At 42.7% G+C, this 19,587-nt stretch overlaps 1 long non-coding RNA gene across 7 annotated transcripts in view; it reads right to left on the reverse strand.

The window, feature by feature from the left end:
* Positions 1 to 1,771: 1,771 nt before the first annotated feature.
* The window catches only part of LOC110343793, a 42,102-nt gene continuing 24,286 nt past the window's right edge, over positions 1,772 to 19,587 (reverse strand). For 6 of the 7 annotated variants that reach the window (XR_005869921.1, XR_005869919.1, XR_005869917.1 and 3 more), the window contains 3 exons: positions 15,336 to 15,565; positions 14,481 to 14,602; positions 13,516 to 14,375 (listed from right to left, as the gene is read on the reverse strand). This is a non-coding gene — a long non-coding RNA (uncharacterized LOC110343793). Of the gene's footprint in view, positions 2,941 to 13,515; positions 14,376 to 14,480; positions 14,603 to 15,335; positions 15,566 to 19,587 lie in introns of those variants that run through there. The other variant, XR_005869922.1, reaches the window with a different exon arrangement.

Genomic DNA, 19,587 nt, shown 5'->3' on the forward strand with positions numbered 1-19,587 from the left:
GGCACAGCCCTCAGACAGCAACATGTGGTCTTTGATGGCAACACAGGCCATAGACATTAGCCTAGACTCCAGCGGTGGCAAGACCACATTCCCAGGCATAGTCCCCAATAATAGCCTGGGCCTTGATGTCACCATGGTCCCAGGTGGCAGCACAGGGTACTCAGATCAGTATGGCACAGCTACTCTATGGCTCTCAAACACAAACATGGCCTCAGGTGGCATGTCTGGGTGTTCATACTGCCTTTGGTGGGAAGAGGAGCAATGGACATCAACATAGACCTGTCTGCAGTATGATCATGGACCCAGACATGGTCCTCAGCTACAGCCTGGGCTCAGCTATCAACATGGCATGGGGTGGCAGAACAGGTCACTCAGATCAGCATGGCCCTTGAGGCAGCACAAGCGCCAGACACCAACATGGCCACAGGTGGCAGCCCATACCCTGGGCATCCATGTCGTCTTAGGTGGCAACATGGGCCATGGATGTCAACACAGACCCTGCCTGAGTAGGATCATGAATCCAGACATGGCCCTTGGCAGCAGCCTGGGCCTGGATGTCACCATGGCCCCAGGTGGCAAGCAGGTCACCCATATCAGCCTTTTCTAAACCTCCTTCACTTCTTCAGTTCGGCCTTCTCTCCCATTTCTCCACCAAGTATTCACTTAGCATACCGGTGCCAGTTGGGCTTGTGGATGTCTTTGGCCAACCTGGGCCGTCAGCTAAGGAATTCTTTAAAGTCAAGGGATGTATAAGGAAAACAATTTCCTTTGGCAGCTCATCCGTTTAATGCCCATAATTCCTCACACTGCTCTGGTGTTCAGTTATTATTCTAACACTAGCACTCGGGCACAGAAGCGGAATAAACAGAGTAAAACCCCTGGCCAGGACCTGCCACGCTGTTACAAGGAGCGAAACACCAAAGTAGGGCCTGCTGTTCAAAAGAGGAGAGCTCCAGGATGGCAGCAGGAGAGCGTTCATCCCACAGCTGGGACCTGCTAAGCATGGGGCTCCAACTGATGACTGAGCTGGTGACCCTCCGAGAAGGCCAGCCCTGCCTCTGGTCACAGAGCAGTCATCCTCATTATTGCTTTGGCCTAACACACTTGACGCTGCCCACATCTCTTGATTTACTGCATCCTACCCTCTTCTTAGCATTCCCACTGAAGAGCACTGGGGGACCAGCCACCACCTCTTCTCACTCTGCACAAGAAAGGGCAACTGTGTGCAGGGGACAATGTGACACCACCCCACATTTCTATTCAGTCCTGAGACATATATATGCATATATATGATATAGCAATATATAATTAATATATGTGATACAATATAATGAATAAAGCAAATATATATGTATGTATGGATATATACATTTTATGTATGGATATATATATGTATATATATATTCATTTTGTTTTTACTGGAATATTTTGTCTTACTTCCTCACCCTTCAGTCTTTAAGATATGAAGAAGAAAGGTCCTTGGTTCCTAATCTTGGCTCTTACCAGCTTTGGGACTAAAGGCTGGTGAGTTGATTACTCTTTCCAGGTTTCAAGTTCCTCATCTGCTGAATGGGATAAGGGGTATATACCCTGCCTATTTCACAAGACTGAATAAATCCCCAATGAGGTGTGGTATTTGAATGCAACCCTACAATATGCAAGATCTCTACTACCAACGACTTATTCTCATCTCTCCAAACATAGCTCTGTGTTAGTGTTCAATACACTTGAATAAATTAAAACCACTAATAATTTAGGCAAGCAAACCTTATGAGAACAAAGACCATTTATTTCCACTTTAGATTTGCAAGGTTGCAAGTTCCTTTGTAGGAATGTAAGAGCAGTTCATCCTTAGCACAAATAGCCACTTCCTCTTGCCTTCCTTTTGGTTTCAGAGCAGTAATATGAGTTCACAGTCACCCTCCTTTCCCATTTCCCACTCTCTCTAATTATATGGTGTCGTGATCCAAAAGATAGACCACGAGATCTCGATGTTGCTACAACTTGCAAGTGACGCAAATTATCGTTAGCAAACTGCATCCGAAACTGAGTTAGTGTGCTTCACCCAAAATGCTCCTGGGGAAAACAGCCCACTGTAATGACAGTGGAGGCGGAGGAGGAGGTCACAGCTCCTGGAACACACCAACCTGGAGACGTTTGAAGAAAGCAAATCATTGCTACAGCAGGTCTTGACGGAGGCTAACCTAACTGCACTTATCTGTAATGAGTTTTCACAAAAATAATGCTACCAACACAGTTCACACACGCTGAAAACTCTGGGTTAAGCTGGCTTCCAGATGTAAGGCCATCATCGCATGCAGAGAAACAGTCGCTGCAATTATGACTAATTAACTGGCCTAAACAGTTGGGAGCGGGTTGGAGAGGTCTGAGCTGAAATGCAAATGAGGAAGGAGGTGACTGCCACAAAGCGATGGTGTGGCATATTTGTTTTGTTTTGATTTCTTTCCAGACATATTTCAGTTTGCATAAGTATTTGAAGGTCGGATCAGACAGGATTTACAGCACAATGGTATCAGGAATGTCTTTATGAAAACTTTGATATGGTCTAAATTGGATTTCAAGAAGGGGCGGCGCTGCCGTGGGAGCTGGGGTCTGTATCAGTGTCTCCTCTGAGCCCCGCCGGGCACCTCAGGCCACTTCACCAATTCCAGGTACCCAGTCAGCCTTGGGGCCAGCAAGTGAGCCTTTTGGGGCCTGGATTCCTGCTGTCGATGTCTGCAGCCTCAGAGGCAGCCTGGAGAAGAAAGCTGGCCGGCCCTCTGGTCTCAGTACTGCCTGTGTGCCCTTTGGTTGACCTTGGGCTCTGCAAGTGGAGGGTTAAAGTTGTCTTTTGGCTTTGGGGCCCGGCTCTTTCTTCCTCCAAATGTTTTCAGAGAAATCAGAGCGAACCCCACCCCTCCACAGAGGGCAAGCCGTTTCCTGTAGAAGCAAAGAGTTAGAGATGATCCTATTTGCTCCTGTGAAAAGGGTTCTTCGGGACAGAAGTCTCTCAGCCACGAATTCCCCAGAGGACTCCACTAGAGTCTTCTCTGTGAGGGCAGATAAGGCAATGCAATGTGCAAAGGGCCAAAACCTGTGTACTTTGAAGGTGAGCAGGAAGCCAAGCCAGGCACCTGAGAGACTGAACCCAAAGAAGAGCCCTCCCTGCCCAGCACAAACTCAGATTATGAGCAATCATTTCCCACTGAGGGTGATGGTTGAGGGGCAGGTGAGTCAGATGAACTTTAAATGGCACCCGTTTTCAGTGTTCCCAATGGTTATTTTGGGGTACACCACAGAGAGAGCAGGAAAACCTCCATAGAGAGGTTTAATTGTTTACATTCAATGAAAGGAAAAGTCTGACTTGGAGAGCTCAGATTTAATCTCTTGCCGATTGAAATGGTTCTATTGTGCTATGACCAATGGCTCTGTTAGAAAGGTGAATCCAGGACTCTGCCCAGCCATGGGCACCCTTTTATACAAGAGCTATACATGCAGGTATGGGCGGACAGACATGCCTGATGGCTGGCAGCCATCCTCGTTGCAAGAAGAGTTTTTTTTTTTCCCTTTAGGAACCCACAGCTGAGCAATGTTCTGCTGCCCGAGCTGTTTTATAACTTTCCATGTAATTAAGCAGTTGGCATGACCTTCCACAGCAAGATAATAACAGGAGTTAGCAAAGGCAGGGCTTGTACACAGAACCCTTTGGGCTGCTCAAACAGTCAAACAAACGCAAAGCCATCTTTCTAATCCAAAGCTCAGCGACACCTTGCTCTCCACCCTGTGAGCACACATACACACAATCATACACACAAATACAGCAGGTGACCATGGCACTATTTCCTGTAACTCATCACTGCAAGGAACAATCCAAAGATAGAGGGGGTAGTGCCCTGTGCATCATTTCTTAAAAGCTACCAGATTAACTCGAAGGTGCACATCAAAGTTAGTCGTTTACAAAAGGCAGGTCACTATAGATGATGGTCAGAAACAAGCTGGTTTTGAAAGTAATACATATGACTTAAAAAGAAAGCATGTTATTGGAGCATGAATTACAATCATGCGCAGAAGAAAAGTTGGGGCAGCCAAAATGCATTACATTCGTAGGATCTAAATGAAACACAAAGAAATCCCAGAACCTGAGGAACCTGTCTGTATGTCAGTGATCGAATATTCCTCCCACCACACTGGAATGTAATAGCTTCTACTCTGGGAATGAATTATTCCATCAATTCTACGTTCAGCTGCCATGTCCCCTCTACAACCGGAGAATCTGAGATGCAGTGGAGAAGGTTAATATAGGAATTTCAGGTAACCAAAGAGTCAGCCAAACCACAACTCCTTCTGCATCTCTGAACTTTAAAAACCTACATGGAAAGGTCTGTGCAAGGACATGTCTGCCCCTTTGGAGTAGAGGGAAGAACTAACGTGAATTTGTCATTTTCCAGGGAAAAGTGTGTGGGCAGCTCCCTTTATGTCTGGATGAATTAGAGCTGTATGGGATTCACTAATTAGTACCTGGTGATGGCTCCATTCAGTTGCCTCTGGGCTCAGATCAAAACAACACAAGAATTTTGGAAAGTTCTTTCTCCAAGTATCATACTTAAAAGAAAAGATGAACAGAATTAAAAATTATTTCACTTGGAGGAAAGAGTGCTGAGGACTAAATTTATTATTGTCAAAACGAGGAGAATGACATGTCTGAATGGTGCACAAAAGAGAAAATCAGATTATTCCAGTAAGAGCTGTCAACACAAAGAAAGAACTTCCCAACTATAAGGGCCAGTAAAAAAAAATCAACAGGCAAATTACAAAATAATAATGACAATACCAATAAGAATAGGTATGAATTGCTGGACTTTTTAGGCACCATTTCTATTTAAAGACTCCATAGACAGTCATTTCCTCATTTAATGTCATAATAAGGTTGTGTATACAATAATGTTACTTCACTTATAGATCCATTTACCTCAGTGGAGAAATGAACGCTATTAAGTAATTTTTTGTCCATTTTTCTATCAGCTCTCATTTCCTACTCTTGCAAGAAAATTAGAAATCAATTGCCTTGAATATCCAATAATGCTCCTGTGTGTTACAGCCTTCAGTGAACTTACCCCAAACCCAGCATCGATCTAGAATATCCCTCTACCCAGCACGAATGCATTGTTTAACCTCAGCGGTGCCATGTCTACTGCATGTTCTATGAAACCTTCCCGGGGTGCAGCATCTCCCCAGACTGCTCACCCACCACAGCCACGTGAGCAACAGAAGGGCAGGAACACTAGCTGAAAAGTCCTTTTGTTCATCTCATGCTGTAGCCTCTCTGAGCTTGGTAGAAAAGGTTTATTGGCTGACTTATCAGACCAGTTGAAATGTTACTTTATACACAGAAATGCTTTTCGTATCATCCCTAAATTACAGAAACATACTACTGTTGGGAACTCTCTGTCCCTCCACAAAGCTAGACACTTGATTCAAGAGTTTTCTACTGGAGAAGAGTCAGAAGCAGAGAAAGTAGTCCTGTCTGAGGTACAGAGCATCCAAAAGGCTTCAAGTTGAAGAGGGAGCATTTAAAATAATCTTCCATCTATTGATTCTCTAGCCTAAGCACAAAATTACATTAGAGGAAACTTGAGCCAGTGATGTTCTGGTGGTAGCCATGGCAATATTCAGAACTAAACATAGTTCTGTTTCTGACTTCAAGTTGATAACCTAGTAGAAGACTCAGTGTCCATTTAGTCAGTAGACATTTGTCATCATTTATTTTGCTTGGTTACAAGTTGTTACTGGTAAGGTAGAAATCTAAGCAAAGGAAGTTGGATTCAAGGAATTCTTTCTGAAAAAAAGGGGGGGAGGGGATATGGGAATGATAGTATAAAAGGATATATTATTGAATCTAATTTTAGACTTAAGAGCAACTACTAGTCAAATATTTTACATTGGTATGAATTTTGCATATTGATACAAATTTAAGGTTATTCCTGTTACTTTGTTATACTGTATATATGTTCTACTCTTGTTTAAAGTATTCTTAAATATTGATACACATTTAAGTTTATTTTTGTTATATTGCATATATGTTTCTACTCTTGTTTAATGTACTGTATCTATACAGCTATTTAAAAAAGTAATGTAAAGTTCTAGTCCTTGAAAGCTACTATTACAAACTATTTAGGATAATTAAGAAATGCAGGTTAGCAGTTAGTCATCTATAACAATCAAACTTGTAATCATATTAGGCATATTTTTAAGGGTAAACACATATATTTTAGATAGGAATGTGGTCTTCAATAACTTCGAAGACTTACAGAATATGGCATTTAAGATGTTTTAATAACATAAGGCTTTTCTTGACAATTGGTCCTCCTGGCAGCACCAATCTACTTTAAAAGGAAAAGATGATAGACATTGAAGAACCTACATATGGAGTTTGCAAAGTTAGCCTCGAGGCAAGAAACTACCCTTGCTTTGACTGCTGACAAGTATGCTGTCCAAATTGCAAAGACAAGGTAGGAGAGTCCTTCAAAATCCCTCCTTCACAGAAAAATCTATCAGATAGTCCTGTAGCCTGAAGATGGATACCCCAACATTTCAGAAGAAACTTAGGTGACTGTCTAGGCAGCCATCTGTCTCTGTCATTCTGTAGTATTGGAAGGTGTTTGCTCTGGACTTTCTGTCTGCTCAGCTAATATTATATCCTTCTTAGGTCTCTGGTGGAATTGAAGATGAGATAGTTATAGCTACAGTTTTCCTTGTTACCAAATTCAAACAAAACTCACAAAAGAGATATAAAGTGCATAAGGTTGAAAAACATAAAAGTTTAAGTTGTTTATCTAAGAAAATGTTTTGAGGTCTAAAAAGATAGTTTTAGGTTGGTAAAACAAGTTATGAAAAAAAGTGGTTTAGGTATAAAACTTTAGATTCATCAAGATAGAACAGATAGTAGAGTATTTTCTCTGGATATGCCAAATACAAATGGACCGAACATGGGAGACGGAAGTTTCTCTCCTTCCCAGTGCCATAGCCCCTTAGTCCCAAATAAACGCACAGAGGCTAAATTAACCCACAATTCTTATCTATGTTTAGTCACGTGACTCGGTACCTTTTCTCAGTAAGGCATCCTCATCTTGCTTCCTCTGCATTTGTCTCTACCTTTCCTCCTCCCAGAATTCTCCTAGTCTGAAAGCCCCGCCTATACATTCTGCCTGACCAATCAGCGTTTTATCAAAACCAATACGAGTGACAAATCTATACGAGCGTTATCCCACATCAGAACATTGTGAATGTAATCCTTACCCAATAATTGTTCTTAATATATTCATCATTGGATAGAGCTTTCCTGAGGATCTAATACATGGTTCATCATCCTCAGAGGATTATAAAAGTAAAAGAAGTCACAAAACTGGTGCAGGGTCTTTCACAGAAGAGATTTTAACAAATAGCAAATGAGAAGACTTTCATCACTGGTCCACCACGGAAGACCTGCTTCATCTTTGTTCATTTGACACGTGGGAGGATGAATTTGCAATGACAGCGCAACAGTTAAAAGCAGTTGTTGCTCTTCAGAGTTCAATTCCTAGAACCCACATCAGAGGGCTTGCAATTGTCTGTAACTTCAGCTCCAGAAAATCCATAGGCATGCACTCAATATATACGTGCCAGTATTAAAAGTACCCATGATGGCCTGGTGAGGCATCTCATTGGGTACAGGCTCTTGCTACTTAGCCTGATGACATGTTTGATCCTTGGGCCCATATGGTAGGAGAGAACAAACTCCATTAGGTTGTCCTCTGACCTCCACACATGGACTGTGGCACTCATGTCCCTATATAATAACTAAGCAAATGTAATAAAATATTAAATGCCCAAGGTAATCAATTTGTAAAGATAAAAGGCTTATTTTAGCCAACAAGGTCCCAGTCCCTGTCCAGTTGGCATTATTGTTTGGGGATCTGTCCATAGCACATGGCAGGATAAAAATCACCCACCTCATAGCCAAGAAGTGAAAGGGAAAATAAGAACTCAGCTGAGGCCCCACCATTCTCTTTAAGAACACACTCCAAAGACTTCCCACTAAGCTTCACCTCTTAAAATCCATGCTACCCCCAGGTAATATCAATCTGGAAACCATGCCTTTTACATGGACCTTTGGAGGGCATTTAAGATCCAAACTATAGCAGTCATCTAAGAGTGCAAAGACTCACAAACTTGGAGTGATGAGTATATCGTGGTCCAGCTAATCCACTCAGTCTCCACTGGCCCACATTCCTGAAATGACTGATGTCAAAGGCTTTAGCGACAAAGTTAAAAGATTTCCACATCTGTTACCCACAAGTGCATTAGTGCATTTTCTGCTAAGCTCCAAATTCCTCTAAGTTTGTGAGTGCATCTTGTTCTTCTTCTGTCCTGTATCTCCTAGCAAAGTATTAAGGATGCAAGGGATTGTTGTCAATTGTCACTGAATTAGAGATAAGTGGCCCATCAGACAAGGCCATTATTCCACCAAATGTGTTACTGAAAAAAAATATCCACAAGGTTATTGAAGATAGAAACATTCTGCCTGGAAGAAACCCCAGAGAACTCTGGAACTGTCCTCTAAATTCTTCTCTATTGTCCTTCATTGATTTATGAGAGCTGGTGCTTAAGGGACAGCTTTCCCCTGAAGGTCCTGAAACCAGCTGCCTGTGAAGTAAACACTCTGATCAGATCAGAGCTGCTGGCTTGATTTTTTTAGGAACTCCCCCGTGACTCAAAAATGTAATCATCTGATCAAAGGACAACCCATGCCTTCTCTCAGATCAATTCACTATTATCAGAAGAAGCTGAACCCCCACGGCTCTCAGACTCACTCTGCTCTTTCCCACCCTTCATAACCACATTTCCCTGAGCCATCTTGGTGATACAGTTAGCATTGATTTGCCGCCAGTAGCTTCTGCTTCTTCCCCTGACTCTGTAATTGCTCCAATTCAGAAGGAAACAAGCCGTGGAAAATGACTGCTATCCCTTGCATTCTGGCCTCTTACCTTTCACCAGTGTCCTGACCCTAAGCATTTTGGTTTGAATAACAACATATTAAGTTACACCATTTAATCAGAGACTGTTGGATTTTAGTGCTACAAGAAACCTCAGTGATGAGTCAGCCCTCCCATTCTACCAAAACTGAGTTGGGGGGGGGTAATGCCTTAACACTCATTAGATCTAGAGATAGGATTGAGATGAGTCAAACGAAAGCATTATGCCACCCTGTATGCATGAACCAAATCTGACAGCTCTTGGAGCAGGACTTCACTCTAAGATGCCTGAATCCCCTAGAACATGGGATGTCTCCTAGGCCGCTCTCCTGCCAACTCAAGGAAGAAGTTGATGCTTACTTTCAAACAGATATGTCTGTCTTTCCACATCCCTGAGTCCTCCGACCTGCCGGGTGTTAGGGTTCTACTTAAATAGGTCTCAAATGTCTTATAAAGTAACATTTTAGGAGTCCTTCTGTTCCACTTGACCCATCCACCCCACCCCCATGCCCTGTCCTATGTGGTAACCTCCACAAAAGGTAGAGCAGCGAGGAGCCACTCAAGTCTGTGAGGAGCGCCTGTGGAGAACTGCCCTTCCTACCAATGACGAGTAATTTGTTTCACCACCATGTGAGCACAACTTAAAAAAATTTGAACTTAGGGCTATTATCCAAAACCTGAAATTCTTCTCATTCCACAAGGAAAGATAAGGCTTACAACATAAACATAGCCAGAGCAAGCATTCTCCAAGCTCATTAACGCCCTCGAAGAAATAAATGGCTTGACATGGGTCATTTCTTAGAAATGGCTTTGAAAAGTAGGGACAGGAAGGTCAAGGGCACTAAAGGGGGAGTGAGAAGAGGGGAAAGACTAGGGTCTCCGAAGAGAAACTGCCTCCTCACCAGCACCCTGAATAAGGTGAGATTTAGCTGCTTCTAGACTGTTCCGCACAGTTTTGTTTTATTTGTTTCTTATTGGACCACAAAGCCAACTTCTGGGTTTTCAAATGGGCAAGGATGCCTTTGGGTAGCACCTGCTCAGACAAAGATGAACAGGAACTAGGTCGTTATAAACATATATAGCAGAAAAAGATTTCAAACCCTGCTTTATTCTGCCCATTATTATATCATGTAATCAGGCTAACATTTATATTAATATAGCCCATTTGACTGAAGCATTCAAAGTGAAAGAGGAACTGTAGTGGGTTTGCAGAGAGCAACAAAATCAGTTTCCTGAATACTCAGCACTATTGCATTATCAGCCATCAGAGAAACATTGAAAGACACAATCAACACTCTTGCTAAAGGAATTTTCATACTGGTATGATCGCTTCCAAAAATGGGGAAGTTGGGTTGCGTGTAGCAATACAGTCCTTTTTTGAATTTTCTCCTTCATGGTGAATAAAGAGCAAAGAAAGAGAAGAGGTATAATGTATACATACATATATTTTTAAAGGAAGATTGTGCCCCCCCCCTGATACACACTGACTGGGTTAATGTGTACTTGACAAGATTAACGGCTGCATAATAATTGCCTCTATTGTTTACTGTCTGGCTGCCGGCCAGACGTCTTCCTGTTCTGCCCACCAGTGGGTTTGGTTTGTAAGAAATGTGGTAAGAGGCTAATAGGGTCTATGTGCCACGTGCAAGCTTACTAAAGGCGTTTAAAAAGAATCCCCAGGGAGGCCTGGAGCCTTTGGCTCTGGTGGAGTGAGACTCCTTCACATTGCAGGGAGTCTCGCTTCAAAACTGCTGGGTAAGCTGTGCCAAAACGCAAGGAAGTCCAGCCTGGCTGAATCACGCCAGTGAGGGGTGAGGACAGAGAAAGCCTGGGGACCTATGGGATGGCCTGGTTGCTGCCCTGTCCGCTGAGTGCTGCGTTCCTTTGCTCTTCACACTGGCCTTGCTGGGAAGCACCTGGCTTCAACCTGCAAGCTCTATGGGATGTAAGAGGCTTCCCTCCCTATGCTGCCCGACCCATCCTCTTCCTAAACTCTCACTCTTGCCTTGTGAAATGTGAGACAAGCAAACCAAGACATAGAACAATAAAGCACACATATAATTTACATGGATGGGTACCATGGCCCAGCTGCTCCCTGGCTCACCGCATCTCCTCCAGCCTGTCACAGTGATTGACAGGGTTTTCTCTACAGAAACCAAAGCCCTGTAATTCTTTCTCACACAGCTTTGTTCTGGTCCGGGTCACATGTTCCCCTCGACTACCTTACCCATCATGGCTTTCCTTATTTCCTGACAAGTCAATCTCAGATTTCTGACATCCAAGGAGACGCTCCCAGAGCACACCCTGCTCTGTCTTTCCCGTCTTCTTTTCCTACACTACTTTGCTGTATAACCTCCAAGTTTTCTTCTTTCTATCCACTGTCTCTCAGTGAAAGTGAGTATCCCTGATTCATAAACCTGAAATGCAAAATGCTCCAAATCCCAAGCCTTTAGAGCACTAACAATGATTCTACATTTGAATACAGTCAAAACTCAGACATACTAAAAATACTGTGTAAAATTATCATATATAGTCGGGTGGCGGTGGCCCAAGCTTTTAATCCCAGAATGCAGGAGACTGAGGCAGGTGGATCTCTGTGAGTTCAAGTCCAGCCTGGTCTACATAATGAGTTCCAGGACAGCCTTCAAAACAATACAGAGAAACCCTGTCTCAAAAAAAATAACCATATGTACACACATATACATACGCACACACACACATATAATTCATGGATGAATTGTGTGCTTAGGTCTAGGCCCCTGTGACCAAGATATCTCATTATGTATATATAAATGTTCTAGAATCTGCTGGGGGCATATCCAAAATCTGAAGTCTTCTTGGTGCCAGCCTGTTCAGATAAGGGATGTGGCACCAGTACCATCAACTCCTATCTCTCTGCCTCTTATCTTTCACCATCTCCCCGTCACACACTCTCACACATTTCATACTCCTCCTTCTCAATATTCATTCCTCCCACCATTAGATAATTATTTGCACAGTCATGAACTTAATGACTTTCTCCCTTGCTGGACAGTAAATTCACTAGAAGCAGGGATCACACATATGGCACTCTATGGCACGGGTTAACAGTCAGTTAGTCATGGTATTAATGAACTGAACTCCACTTTCAGCCTCTCCAACTTAGTATGTTCTCAGTAGCAATCACTGAGGTAACAGGTGGGCTTTGTCATTCTCCCTGCTTGATCACCACTGTCTGAATCCTGATCACATCACTCCTGCTACTTCAAGGCTTCTTGACAGAAGGCCCCTTCATTGATCCTTTGTGTGGCTCACAAGTCCAAACACAATTTTTTAATTGCCTGGAACTAAGAATCCTGCTGGCTTCATTGGCCATTATTAACTGATTTATTTGACATCTTTACTTCTATATCCTATGCATGAAAGAAAAATAATTATTGCTGTGGAATATTTCTTTACACTGTGTGAATATATATATATATGCATACATATATATATACATATATATATATATATATCACTGGGATTGGTTTAATAAAGAAGCTGACTGGCCAATAGCTGAACAGAATAAGGTTAGGCAGGAGAGCCAGACTGGGAGAGTGCTAGGAGAAAGCAGGGTAGAGTCTGGAGTCGCCAGCTAGATGGAGGATGAGTTGGACATACAAAATGGGATAGAGGTAAAAGCCATGAGCCTTGGGTCAGCACATAGATGAATAAAAATGGGTTAAGTTGTAAGAGCTAGTTAGTAACAAGCCTGAGCTATTGGTAGAGCATTTATAATTTATATTATTTGGGAAGCAGCTGCTGGTTATCTGGGAGCAGGTGATCAGGACAGGAAAACTCCACCAACAAATTCTTTTCTTTTTTTTAAGTCAATCTACAAATCTTTTTGGGGCTGGAGATATGTTATAGTAGTAAAACACTCAATCACCTAGCATGGGCAAGGCCCTAGATTGGATTCCCAACCACTGGCCCTCTCCCTACCCAAAGTGAGGTTAATTGCATTCATTAAAAAAAAAAACTCTTCATTATTTCAAAGTTTCAACCACTCTATGTACACTTCTTCAAGGGGTGTTTCATTCTAGGAGGTGGTCAAGCTTAGCAGGTAGGAACTCAATGTTTCTGTCCAGAGAAGGCAACAGGAGTAATGGGAAACAGATACAGTAAGGACAACCATAAGCTGGAGTTCAGCTGGAAAGAAATTGAGAGCTTGAATAAACTTGAAAGTTTCGTGGGCTTTGGACTAAGTCTGGTTTAGCTTGCACTGAGTCTGTCCTGTGTATATTCTATGGCCTGAAAGTCACTTTGCTCCTTGGGTGTAACATGTAGTCTTCCCACCAGCTGCTTGGGTCCCATTGTTACTTTAGCCTCCAAATAACACACAGGACGCTATATTAATTGTGAAGCTGTTGGCCATTTGCTTGATTTCTAATAGACTAGCTCTGACTTAATTATTAACCCATAATTACTAATATATTTTTCTATAAGGACTTATCTTTTCCCCCCGGGGATCACATGGCGACGACTCTCTTCACTACATTTCTCAGAATCTTCCTAGAGTCCTAGTCCCACCTATCTTGCTTCCCTATTGGCCAACAGTGCTTTATTTCTCAACATATACACAGAATGACTTCCCCCATCACTTGGGTGTTTTTGTTTACAGGTGAAATGGTACCAACATGCCTGCCTTTCATACTGTATGGAGGAAGGGTATATATGTAGAATTATCTAGAGAGGGGGAAGAGGAAAAAAGTGGAGAAACTTCAAGACCATTGGCAGAAGCTTGAGTGCCATCTTTTGAGTCAGGGGGAGCCTCAACTCAAAGCCTAACTGGGGATCGGAAAGCTAGAGGAGCTAATGATCAGGGTTTGAGCAAGGGTTCTAGGGGAAGGGGCAGAAGGGACAGAAATATTGAGTATGAATTAGGCATAATGTATATAGTGTTGAGGTCAGGCCCAGAGCTGCTATTCTAGGTGATGCTAAAAGGGAATGGCCCAAGCTAAGAGGAAAGCGGGCCTCTGGGAGGCTGAGGCGAGCACACAGAGGGCTCAGCTGTTCTGTCTTGGGTAGTGTAGTGCCAGAAACTGGGAGGGAGGGAAGCAAGATGCCAGAGAAGCAATGCTTAACGGGCAGGGGGAGGAAGGCTGGGGGTGCGGGGCTGTCCTGGAAAATGAGCTGGAGCAAGAGGAAGTGAGGAAGCCGAAGTCTCTCCAAGGCTGCTGGGCACACCTACAGACAGGGCAGTGGGAGCCGGACAAGGGCGTCCCGGACAACCAGCTAAAGGCAAACAAGCCACAGAGACCAAAGTTGCAGAAAGTGCCTGAGGCAGGGAGTCTGCAGAGATAACAAATCCATTTCTTCTTCCTGGAGGAGCAGCCAGCAGCCCTGTAGGAAGATGTGGCAATGAGACATGGTTCCAGCTGAGGTGATTCAAACAGAAGGACAGGGGTCACTTCCAGAGTAGGGGCTCCATACGCCACTTTAACCTACCTGTCTTCCTCCATGTTGTTTCCCTATATGGAACCTGGGTGCTCATGTCCAAGCTAACGCTGGAGGCCACATGTAGAACTCAGTGGGTTTGCAGGACAAACAACGCTCAGGTTCAAGGTCACCTGGAGAATAGAGCCCTGTCAATCCAGACATTCAGTTTAAACTTCATGCCAGCCACAATCAAACAGCGCAAAACAGACTCCCACAATTCAATAGTGCCCAAGTCATGAGCAATCAGGGTGTTGATTACAGCAGCTGTTGTCGTTTTAATGCGCTGAGCACGATGAGCTGGGGAGGTGCAAAGGGAGAGTTATAGGGGAGGGAAGAAAAAGTCAGAAGAGAGCAGAATGTAATAGATGGGATGGATACTTGACTTTTACAGCCTGCCCCAGGAGTAAAAAGTAACACTTTTTTCTTTTTACACAAAGCGCGCTACCTCAGGACCTGACCAGTCTTATCACCATACTGATTAATTGCTGCCATCTATTCTGTGACCTTGACTATGGCATTTAATCTTGCCTTAGTGTCTATTAATAGACACAAAAGAAAAACAATGATCAAAAATTTTCAGTCTTTCTTTGTTGCTAAAAATATTTTTATACAATATATTCCAGCCACAATCTCCTTATCTCCTCCTAGATCCTCCTCACCCCCCCACTCCCCCAGCTCCACATTCTCATCTTCCTCTTTAGAAAACAAGCAAACAAAAATTAAAACAAATAAAGATAAACACACAAGAAGCACACACACACAAACCACAAAATCAGAAACCATTATATATAAGTAAAAAAACCAACAAAGCAAAAAAAAATACCCAAAGAAAATAATATGAGACAAAAAGTCTACAAAACCTACCATTGAGACATTTGTGTTGGCCATCTACTGCTGGACATGGCCCCTGTCCTGTAGTGCGGATCACTCATCCAGTGAGATTCCGTTGGAGAAAACTGGTTTCCCTTTTCATGGGGTGTCAACTGTAGATATCTTCTTGGTTAGGAGTGAAGCCCTCTGTCCACTTGCCCCTCTCAGTCCTGGGACCCTGGCTGGTTCAGAATTCTGTCACCCTGTGTATGCTGCCATAGTCTCTGTAAGTACAGACATGTGTCTGTCCTGTTGTGTTTGGAAGACACGGTTTTCCTTGGTGTCCTCTATCACCTCTGGTTCTTATACTCATTCTGCCTCCTCCTCTGCATAGCTCCCTGAGCCTTGGAGGCAGGGGTTTGATGAAGACATCCCACTTATGAATGCGTGCATCAAAACCTCTCACTCTCTGCTCATTGTTCAGTTATGGACCTCTGTCTTAAATCTCAATGCTGCAAAAAGAAGTGTCTCTGACTGTGCTTGAGTGAGGCACCAATCTAAACAATCACATTTTTACACAAGGTTTCTGACTCCTTCAAGCTCCTACTCTCCAACACTCTCCAGCAAACACATTCTCTGTGTGTGTATCTCTGTCTCTGTCTCTGTCTCTGTCTCTCTCTCTCTCTCTCTGTCTTTGTCTCTCTCATTTGATATGGGAGATGTCATTCTTTTCTAAGTCACTGCCTGGGTTATTGAAAAGTAAACAGTTGACGAAGAGAACATTAACCTGGAAGGACATTATAACAACCACCTTCAGGGCAGTTTGAGATCACCTAAGAGTATCTGACTTTCCCCACTTCTCAGCCCTAACAGGTATGCTCCAGATAAAGAGGATGCTTCATTAACTCCTGTCAGTTCCCAGTATTGCTAAGATACTCTCAGCTTCTTATGTAAGTCATAGGCCAATGAACCAAGGTAGACGTCAAAGGCTAACTTCACAGAGACTCTGAACCTAATCAAGCAAAGACAAGGTGTGAACAAACTTCATCATAATCATATTGTTTTTATTTTAAGCAAATAGAGCTAACCATGACAGGTAAACTTAGCCCTTGAATCTTGGTCATAAACCTGCAGGCACTTCTCTTGTCCTTGTAGTATAATGCCAATGAGAAATTAAGTTAGAAAATCAACCTACAAATGAGTAGCTATCTTATAATTAGTGAGCACTCACCTCTGTATAAAAATCACATGCTGGGCTCTAATAGCAGACTTTATATTCACCCAGAGCCTTTTATCTAAGATGCTCAAAGCATTTCTTGCTGATGCCAGCCCTAATGTCTCCAGGTTCTTGTGAACCAGGACTAGGATGCCCACCCACAAGGCATCTTGGCCACTGCTGAAGTCAGAGACTTCCTGTTCCCCTCCTGAGTAATCGTGAATGGTATCCCTCCCCAACATTACTGTCCCAGCCCCCAAAAGACCAATGAAGGTACTTCTGGTTGAAGCCATGTGGTAAGTAGTGGGATGGAAAGGAAGATCTATCATTGGAGTTGGATTTGACTGCACATCCTGGCTCTAGCGTTCGTAAATTATCTAGCCTTTCTGAGCTTTGATTTGCTCATTTAGGGTTAAGAACATAAGCTGTTATGTACATTTGTCTGTCAGTCTTTGCTTAGGGGACACAGTGGTATTATCCTTCCATTGTCAACTTCATTAACTATTTAAGCTAAGTGATGTATATGTCAACACTGAGTTAAGGGTTTATAGGGGAATGCTGCCCAGAGGAAGCATCTAACAAACATCAGTGAAGATGTCTTGTTTTGGAAGCCAGCTTAGATTTTTTTTATTCTCATAAGATCATGTCCATTATTATCTCAAGTAAGGCTAATATACAGTATGAAAAGTTTTAGAGCCAGGCATGGTGGTCCATGCCTGTAACCCAGGTTCTTAAAAAGTAGAGGCAGGAAGATCAGGAGTTCAAGGTCATTCTTGGATATATAGCAAGTTCAAGGCCAGCCGGGGCTGCATGAGCATGTCTTAAAACACAACAACAATGATAAATCCTTAAGCACAATTATATATATATATATATATATGTATATATATATATATTCTCAATCTCCATCTCCCCTCACATTTATAACCAAAGAACTGTTAGAGATAGTATCATTTGGTTAAGTAACAAAGAAAAAGTTAGAATGGAAGAAATGGCTCAGTGGCTAAGGAGACTGGCTGCTTTTGCAGAGAACAAAGGTTTAGTTCCCAGCACCAAATGGTGCTCATAACCTTCTACAACTCCAGTTCTAGGATCTCAGGTGCCCTCTTTTGACCACCAGGCACATATGCAGTGCACATACACACATATAGGCAAATACTCATACCCATAAAATAAAAATAAATAAATCATCTTCAAAATAAATAAATAAAAAGTTATTTGTTGCTATGGTTTGTTGAAATTGTATTGTATATTTTAGAATATATTCACTATTCTTTATGGACTTGTTAGAATTTTTTTAGGAAGAAAATGCTTCATCCTTTTAACTATTTAAAAACAAAATAATACATCTTGGGCACATCATTTATTTTGCTAACTTCTTCCATAACTACCAAAAATCCAACCAAAATACTCATCAATCAAAACCTATAAAGTCAGAGTGAGTCCCCATTTTCCTGATTTGAGAGCAACTTTAAATATATGGATTTGGCGCTATAACAGCAGCGTCACATTTACACAGAACTTACCGGTCTAAAAGCATTGGCCAGCTCAGGCTATTGCAAGGACCAAAAAGGAAGAGCAGAGAATGAAGAGGATAAGCTTCTGAGTAGGAATGAATAGGTAAAAGTGTTAAACATTTATGTCGAATGGGAGTTGCATCACTAAGAGAGTTTTCAAAACAATCTCTCAGACCTAAGTTGCTCTTATTCACAATTCTAGAAGGTTTTCACTCCAATTTCTCCCATGATCAGCAAGTCAGAGGCCTGAGGACTCGTACCTATCGACCTGTAAAGCCATAGAACCAAGTCAGTTATTGCTCTGGCCCCACCCACCTCCCAGTTCACATTTTGGTTGGAAGTAGAAAAGAGAAATATAAAGAATATGACTAAAGGACATAAATAAAGAGTGTCCCTGGTCGTAATCTCAACAGACATCCAGATAAGTGAGAAACCATCTTCACTAGGCTGAATTGTTTGAAAACATTATAAAAGAAAACTGTGTTTTTAAAAAGTGAAAACTGACACCTTGATATTGTATGTGGAACCTTTCTATTTGACCCAAAGATGAATTTTGGACTCCTTACATTTTCTTTTGCAAGGCTAACAAAGTAGTTAGGACAGGGAAACCTATTAGTGCCATCCTCTCTCTCTCTCTCTCTCTCTCTCTCTCTCTCTCTCTCTCTCTCTCTCAAGTATGTGTCCATTTCAATGTTCAAGTCAGGCAACACTAATAGGTTCTACTAATTGTCATGTTAAAACCTAAACTGGAGCTAACTTTAGGGCTGGAGGTGAGTGTGACTTAGAAGCAAAGCACTTGCCTAGCATGTGAGAGGCATCAAATGGGCTGGAAAATACCTGAAAGGAATAAAGATTTCTCAGAAGAAAGACACACAGCTTCAGAAACCTCCAGATAGCTGGGTGGTGGCACATGCCTTTAATTCCAGCACTCAGGAGGCAGAGGTAGGCGTATCTCTGTGAGTTTGAGACCAGTATGGGCTGCAGAGATAGTTCCAGGAGAGCCAGGGCTACACAGAGAACCCCCATCTGGAGAAAAGAAAAAGAGGAAGAGGAAGAGGAAGAAGAAAACTTCATATATTCAAAATACACTGGTGGCTTCTCTGCACACACCTGGAAAACTGATTAATGGGAACTTGAGGTAGAGAGAGAGACATTTACAGAGTAAGCCTTTGGGATGTGTTCTTGAGCACAATCGTAGTTTTTAAAGTCTTCTTTTACCATGATAACCTTGTTTGTTTGGTTTTGGGTTTTCATGATAGGGTTTATCAGTGTATTTCTGGCTGCCTTGGAACTTTGTAGAGCTGGTCGGCTTTGAACTCAGAGGTCTGCCTGCCTCTGCTTCCCAAGTGCTAGATTAATGGTGTGCACCATGTCTGGGTCTATTATACTCTTTAAATAGTTTGAATGAAAGAGTGGAGGCGGTGTAAATAGAGTCAGGGGCCATTTTACTAGTTCCAGGCTATGGGACCTGTATCGGGACTGTTGCCAGGTCCACTCCACACCTGGCACACCTCAGCAGCACTGGCACCTTCCGAGGAACAGCTGTCCTTCCAGGAGGTTTCTGATGGAGGCA

This window comes from Mesocricetus auratus, unplaced genomic scaffold (assembly GCF_017639785.1).
Source record: "Mesocricetus auratus isolate SY011 unplaced genomic scaffold, BCM_Maur_2.0 Super-Scaffold_100020, whole genome shotgun sequence".
In the NCBI taxonomy this organism is placed as follows: Eukaryota; Metazoa; Chordata; class Mammalia; order Rodentia; family Cricetidae; genus Mesocricetus; species Mesocricetus auratus.